Raw genomic sequence first — 7,470 nt, 5'->3', positions numbered from 1 at the left:
TGACCTAGAGAGTCAAAGTATTCTAATATGAAGGCTAAAGCAGACAGTTTGGCTCATGTGTGAAGGAGACACTCTGGAGTGAGGCCCTTGGAATGAATGAGTCAACAAGAGCTGAAAAATCAAAGTACTTTATAGACGATGAACCCAAAAACACGTAGCTCAACCAATTATATATATGGCAACATGGTTAGAACTAGTAGCATATCTGCAATCCAATCCAACAAAGTTCTCCATTTACTCTTCATTTTCCAACAAAACGCAGCTCGCATCATGGGATCCGTATTGCTAACAAACAAAGCTTCATTTACTCTGATATTCTACTGCCTTCTCCTGGTATCAATTCTGTTTATTCTACCTCAAACAGTAGTTGCACGCAAGTTAGGTGAGGCTCATAGTCTAGTAATGTGATGTTAATATTTTAAATTTATCCATATGAATTATTATTATTATTTTTTCTCTTCAAGGCATATAGATTAATGTTAAGTATATATATCAGGTTCCACTGTTTCGGAACGGTGTTATCGTGGTTCTTATAATCCCAATTGTAAAAGCTCACCATGATCATTTGACAACTACACCTAGGGAATTGCTGTCATTTATACACAGGAAAACTGCTTTCCAAGTCAGAAAATGCTTCTGCTTATACTGTTATACATAAGGAAATCGGGGTCTGCTACCTTTTTAAAGTATTTCTTTCCTTTGTCGAAATGTGTGCATATCCTGTTGTCTAAAAAAATTGCTCCATCTGTATGAAATTTTTTGTTCCATTCTTACCCCGAATTATGATGGAAACAAAGAATAACTACCCCGTAAAGAGGGAATAACAATTTAACCTATCAGGTTTAACAATTCTGATAGTGCAAATAGACCCAGAGACTTTTGAGTTTTAACGGACGTTAGAAAAATTTAAACATAAAGGGGTAAACTGGGAAATAATCTCCCATCACAAATATTATCAAAGTAAAACCTAAAAACCGAATCAAATTCATATCCACCACACTTTTATTATCAAATTAAAATTTAATTCCAAATCCAATAGAAAACAAAATCTCATCTCCATCTCACATTTACATGTCTTAAAAGTATCACACCCTCTCATATACTCTTTTCTACAAACACGAAGCTTTGTTCCTTAACCAAAGTCCATATAAATATAAATTTGATATACGGACGATATTGAATATATAAAATTTCTTGGTAGAGTATCTAGGATGGATTTAATTTGTGATAATTAATAAACAGTGGTGCTATTAACCTCCCATCTTTTATCTTATCACATCCCAATTTTAAATCTACCCTATTAACACTTTTAAATATAAGTAAACGTTAATATAAACCCCACTTATTTCCAGAAAAACCCTTTATATATATTTCCACTTTCCATATACATATTACACTTTTTAAATCAATGATTTGAACATATTATTTATCCATTATTTTTAGTTAATCATTTCATGACCTTCTTTTTTTAATATTTTTGCAGCTTTAGAAAATATTTTTTGTATGAATTCATCTTATCTTTGATTTTATTTTACAATACAAATTTGCTATGTCATTTATTATACAATTAAAAAAATAATCACTTAGAAACATTTATAAACAATTATCAATACATTATAATTGTAAACATGAGTTTATATTAAAAATATAATCAAGTAACATGAATTGCAAAATTTTAAAATAAAAAAGATTATTACTAAAATGGGAAGAAGATACAATTTATTAATTTAATTAACAACTAAGTATCTCTTATGTCTTATTAGTAATTTTCATTAAAGATAAAATTGTAATTAAAGGAAAAATAGTTATTGAGGTCTATTAAGATAAACAAAAATACTATATTTACAACTCAATCTCACAACCCTAATATGACAGCAAAGTTGATATTACCATGTCAACTAATGACTTTGACTAAACGTGAACGACCACTCTTTAGAGACGAACAACCGTTCCTTAGAAACAAACGACTATTCATTCATAAGAATGCCGTTTGATTCATAAGATATAGTCGTTCCTTCATAAGAAATATTCATTCTTATAAATGAACAAGGAACACCATTCCTTATAGAAGGAACAGTCGTTCGTCCCTAAAAAACGATCGTTCATTTTTAAAAACGATCGTTGTATTTAGTCAAAGTTATTTAGTGTCTTGAATGTGGTAGGAGTTGACGGACAGTTGTAACTCAGCTGTCACGATGGGGTTGCAAGAAAAGGTTATGAAATGTATTGTAGGCGTAGTATAATCTTAAGATAAAAAGTGAATCGCCAATCGTTCACTCTTAGCAAAAATAATAAAATATAGTCACAAAAGTTTATATAATTGTATTTTAATATCTAATATCCTTGATTAAATATCTAAAATACTTTTAGACATTAAAAATTATGGGAAAGGGGAAAAACGGTTTTAATTCTTTTCTAATTTTGGAATAGCTTTGACTATGTCATATAAAAAAACTGTTCTTGAAAGTATTTGATCAAGGTAATAGGTATATATGGATATTCAATACAGACAAAAATGGTGATTAAGTATTTTCTTCTGTAGTTCTAATGATAAAACGTGACACATGAAAAACCCAAGTAGAGTTGGACTCATCGTGAAGTAACTCCTCATCAGTTTTTCATGCTCTTCATTATCCAAAACACTTCTTCTCGGTTCGGAATAATCAATTCATCAACTCCACCGTTTAACTCAAGTTATTTTATTTTTAGTGAAAGAATTATATAAGTAGTGGATATTATCCCTGATATGGGAGAGGTTTGTGATTTTCTCAGTATTGTCCACAAGTTTAAAATAGCACCTGTCACGTTCCCTCATATTTAAAAAACTGTTGAACCTCCCCTCTCCACCATTTGCTAACAAAATCTGTTATGTTACTGTATTTTTCTTGAAGAATAACTTTAAACCCCTATGTATATCTTAAAAAACCCCTTGAGTATTTAAAATTATTCTCAACCCCAAGTCAATAAAACCAAATTTGCTTTTAATTTTCACAAAAAAGAAAAAAAAATTATAAGACAATTATACTCTCGGAGTTTTTTAAAATATCTATGCACTTTGAGGGTTTAGTTTACTTTCCCTAACAGATTTTGTTAACAAAGGGTGGATAGGGAAGGTTTGAAAGAAGAATTAAAATCTGGGGAGGTGAGGGATACTATTTTAAACTTGTGGGGTGTAAAAATACCCTTAGGAGAGCTGAGGGATAATAACCCTTATAGGTATCTTCAAAATGATCTCAACGTGACAAACGTAAAGTCGACTAACGTTGGAATCAAGCAATCTTTTTAAGATGAATGGTCTGTGGACCTTATATAGGCATAAAACCCTGAAATCAAGTTAAAGACAGATTCAAGCTTCGAAAATATTGTTTTGTATAGTGTAATCTACATTATTCTTACTTGAGGTTTAGTAAAATCTTAAGTTGGTACCTCTTATTGATTATTTCAGTTTTCACCTTTAAACTAACACTGTTAGTGATTGTTAGAAGTGGTAAAAAATGGTGAATGAAGTTAGCAAGTGAATATATGAGTTTTGTGGGAGATTGGGAGAGTCTAACGAGGTCTTAAAAGTGATTTTGGATTTCAAAATTGTCGAAAAAAAAAAAAAACCACGGCTTGGACGATGCAATGTGAAAACACTTTTTTCTAACAAACTTGTCTGGGCAAAAGAAAGCGTCGACATTTTAGCGTGTTAACGTGCGGTCGCACTACAGTAAAAAGTTTGGGAATCCGTTAAATAAAGGAAATGACATTATTTTTAAGGTGATAATATGAAATAAATGTAACCAAAGGTATCAACTTGAGATTTCACTAAAAAGGGGTAAAATATACGTTTGCTCATTTGTATATGATGCCTTGTCTAGATTGTCAAGCTAACAACAAAAAGGTGCACGAGCTTTGAAAAACTCATCAAACAAGAAACATTGATAAGAAATATGAGATCCAGTTCTCTCGTAAATTACTGCTTACTAGCGAAATCATTTTTTGAATGACATTATATATGCTAATCTCTTATATCAACCTTGTATTCTATAAGATAAGGGGTAAATTAGTTAAACATATCAATGATGGATACCAAAAAATAAAAATCAAATTCATGAATATATATACATCCTTTACTAATAAAGTTTGCAAAAAAGTCTTTATCTATAAAAAAAAACTAAAACACTAATGGATAAATACACATTTGTTTATATATTTCTTTTCTTTGTATATTAAATTCGACACTTAAAATAATGCTAAAATGGTTATATTGAAAAGTCCCATAATTGGGATGAGTTGACGCTTAATCTGTCATATTCCTGGGCCCACCCGCTCTAGTCTTCTAATAAGTTTGTCACAAGCTACTCATAGTCCACTAACATACAAATATGCCACACTCAAAGTTTCCGTTTCAGTGGTCTGGACGAAGTGATAAAGCCTAATAATCCAACTGAGTTTGTCAAATCAACCCTTTTTAGTTCCCTTCTCTTTGATACAAACTCATGGGCAGTCAAAGCTGTGTTAATGTAACATGCAAACGTATTTTATCCCTGAATAATTTTTCAAATTAAGGATTACCTAATTACTACCTCCCTCAAATGTGTTGACACAGCTTTTGGGTCAATTAACAACTACAATTCGGCATATGTTCTTGCACGCTTATAAAAACATGCAAAAGCAGACTACCTCAGCCTTAAAAAAGAGGCAAATTAATAAAATTAAGAAAGGGGAGGCAGAGTATTCTTTATCATTTACGGATTTGTCTTAATCACAGTTCTCTATTTCATCCCAAGTTGCCTTGCCGCAAGAAAGTTATTAGATTCTCCCTCAAGACAGATGATGCACACTCTCGTCTCTCTGTGCATCGTTAATTATGTCTATACATATTTTATGGGTTATTTGTTGTGGCAGATATGTTTGTGGTTATGAACATGATAACCAAAGCAAAAGCGGCGTTCGTGCTAGTGTATCGAATTATGGGTTCCGCCAGTGGTGATACTCCTTCTGGGCCACTTCTCCCATTTCATTGAAAGATTAGATAGTGTAGTAATGAGAGTCAATCTCAAACAATTACTACTGCTTGTCAAAATAAAAAACACTGTTCCGTTCAGAGGAGTATTTAATCTCAAATGTGTATATAAAGGAGTTGACGCTTATGGTAGATATATTATATTATTGCTCCTTGCAGTAATAATGGTAACGAGGGAGGACGAGAATTACGAAAATATTATGCCCCGCCACCGCTGGAGCATGAAGGGAACCATTATTACGACCCTCTTATTGTTTGAGTGTGCAAAAATACTTTAGTAATTTGACAATATTTTAAAGGTTGTGAAAAAAAAAAAAAAAACTAGCCTTAAAACTAGAAAAAATTAGATGTTAAGTTCGTAACACTCTAAGGTGAACAATAATTAATATTGGATTTAATATTTTAATGAGTTGATTTTTGCATGTGACGTATTGATATTTGATTTCATACATTGGTATTTAAATAACCCAAATGTGCAAAATTACTTGATTTGCAACCAACAAAAAAAAAAAAAAAAAAAAAGAAAAGAAAAGAAAAAAAAAATAAAAGAAACAAATCATTTATGGAATTAGATGTTTCTTATAAGGAAAAAAAAAAAAAAAACGATAATATTAGCATTGGATTTTTTTTATTTATAATACCCTACATCACATGAATGCTTATACAAATTAATTTGTCACATTTCCAAGACCCACCATGGTCAATGCCTTTCTTATTTCTATCCCTAGCTACCTACTCCACCTTAACATACACTTGATCAAACTAAGTTTCCCTGATCAGTGGTACTGGACGAAAGTTAATAAACTCATCAAATAATATACACCTTTCCCTTTCTTGATAGAACAAATTAGCTAGAATGTTAATGTAACATACAAACATATTTATCTCTGAGAATTTTCGATTTAAAGAATTATGCTACCATAATGGTGCAACTCCCCCCAATTTTTTTTTTTTTTTGATAAACGAGTGTGCGGACCAATTTGCGGATACTTAACTAATTTTCGGATCCATTAAATATTTACAAGCCATGAACACACACAAATGTTTTTCTTTATGTCTATACATACACACTATTTTATATCATATGAATAGTTCTGTATGTAGATGTTTTCGATAGATACAATGAAATAAACTATGAAATTATTTTATACTCATAGAATACATTACACACGCATTTTTAAGAACGCCTAATATATTACATTATTATTTTTTATTTGGGTATAAATTAATAACGTAACTCTAAAATAATACTGCATATTCACTATTATCTCATTTTTTTTAACTTTTTTCTATGATTACAAAAGTGGAAAACAGTAGTTTTTTGGGCCGATTGGACATCAATTGATTACAAATATGGGCCGGAGTTATTCCAGGAGATATAGTTCATGTATTTTTTATTCTTCCATTTGATTTATTAAATTTTATTTTTTCTGTTTTGTTGTCAACAGGTTCTTAGGACATATCCAATGGGACCAAATTGGTGTAAAACACCAATATTGTCTATATTTTGCTCCCATCATACACCAAAAGTCACACCAAATTGGTGCGAATGAATAAGTCACACCAAATTTGGTGTGAATGAAAGTATTACACCAAATTTTGTGTATCATTATTCATCGACACCAATTTGGTGTGACACTAATCATCCACCACAAAATAATTTTATTTTCTTATTTATTATTTATATTTAATTATTTAATTTGTATTATATTAATTTAATATTATTTATATTATATTTATAATAATATATAATTCAAAAAATGATGAAAAATTAAATACAAATTAAACTTCATTCAATGCAAATATTAAACTTCAATAACTCAAAATAATTAACAATAATTTAAAAACACTAAAATTAATAGAAAAATACACATAAACTAGAATAATAATTTAGTATTCGGTATATTAGTTTTGGATCCTTTAAGATCATTAAATCAAAGACAAAGACTTACCATGCTCTTTGAAATGCATTAATTGTACTTTGTAAGAAGATAACTAATTCGAAAAATTAAATTACTATCAATATAGAATTTTACTTTTGTTGGGTTTTTTTTTTTAATTTTTTGTGGCATTTTATATTAGATATAATATTTTTTTTATATTAAATGTTATGTTTATTTCATTTAATAATGCTTACTTTTATTAAATTAGTATAATTTTCAAAGTTATTATTAATTAATAAAATTATTATTTCTAATATTTAATTAATATATACCAAAACAATTAGTGAAAAAATTAATTATTGAGAATTAATAGAAAGAAAAGAAAGAGAATATTCTAAGTAATTTCTTTTTTATGTAATATTGGTGCAATGAGTTGGAGATGCAATAGTGAAATGGTGTAAAAGTTACACCAATTTGGCGTGAAAGTTGTACTAATTTAGTGTTTGTAGTTGAAAATGATCTTATTGAATACAAAAGGGAAAAGTTAAAGATTAAGATATTGAACATAGTATTCAAAAG

Source organism: Pistacia vera, unplaced genomic scaffold (assembly GCF_008641045.1).
Source record: "Pistacia vera cultivar Batoury unplaced genomic scaffold, PisVer_v2 Contig249, whole genome shotgun sequence".
Taxonomy (NCBI): Eukaryota; Viridiplantae; Streptophyta; class Magnoliopsida; order Sapindales; family Anacardiaceae; genus Pistacia; species Pistacia vera.
This window is presented reverse-complemented; position numbering follows the sequence as displayed.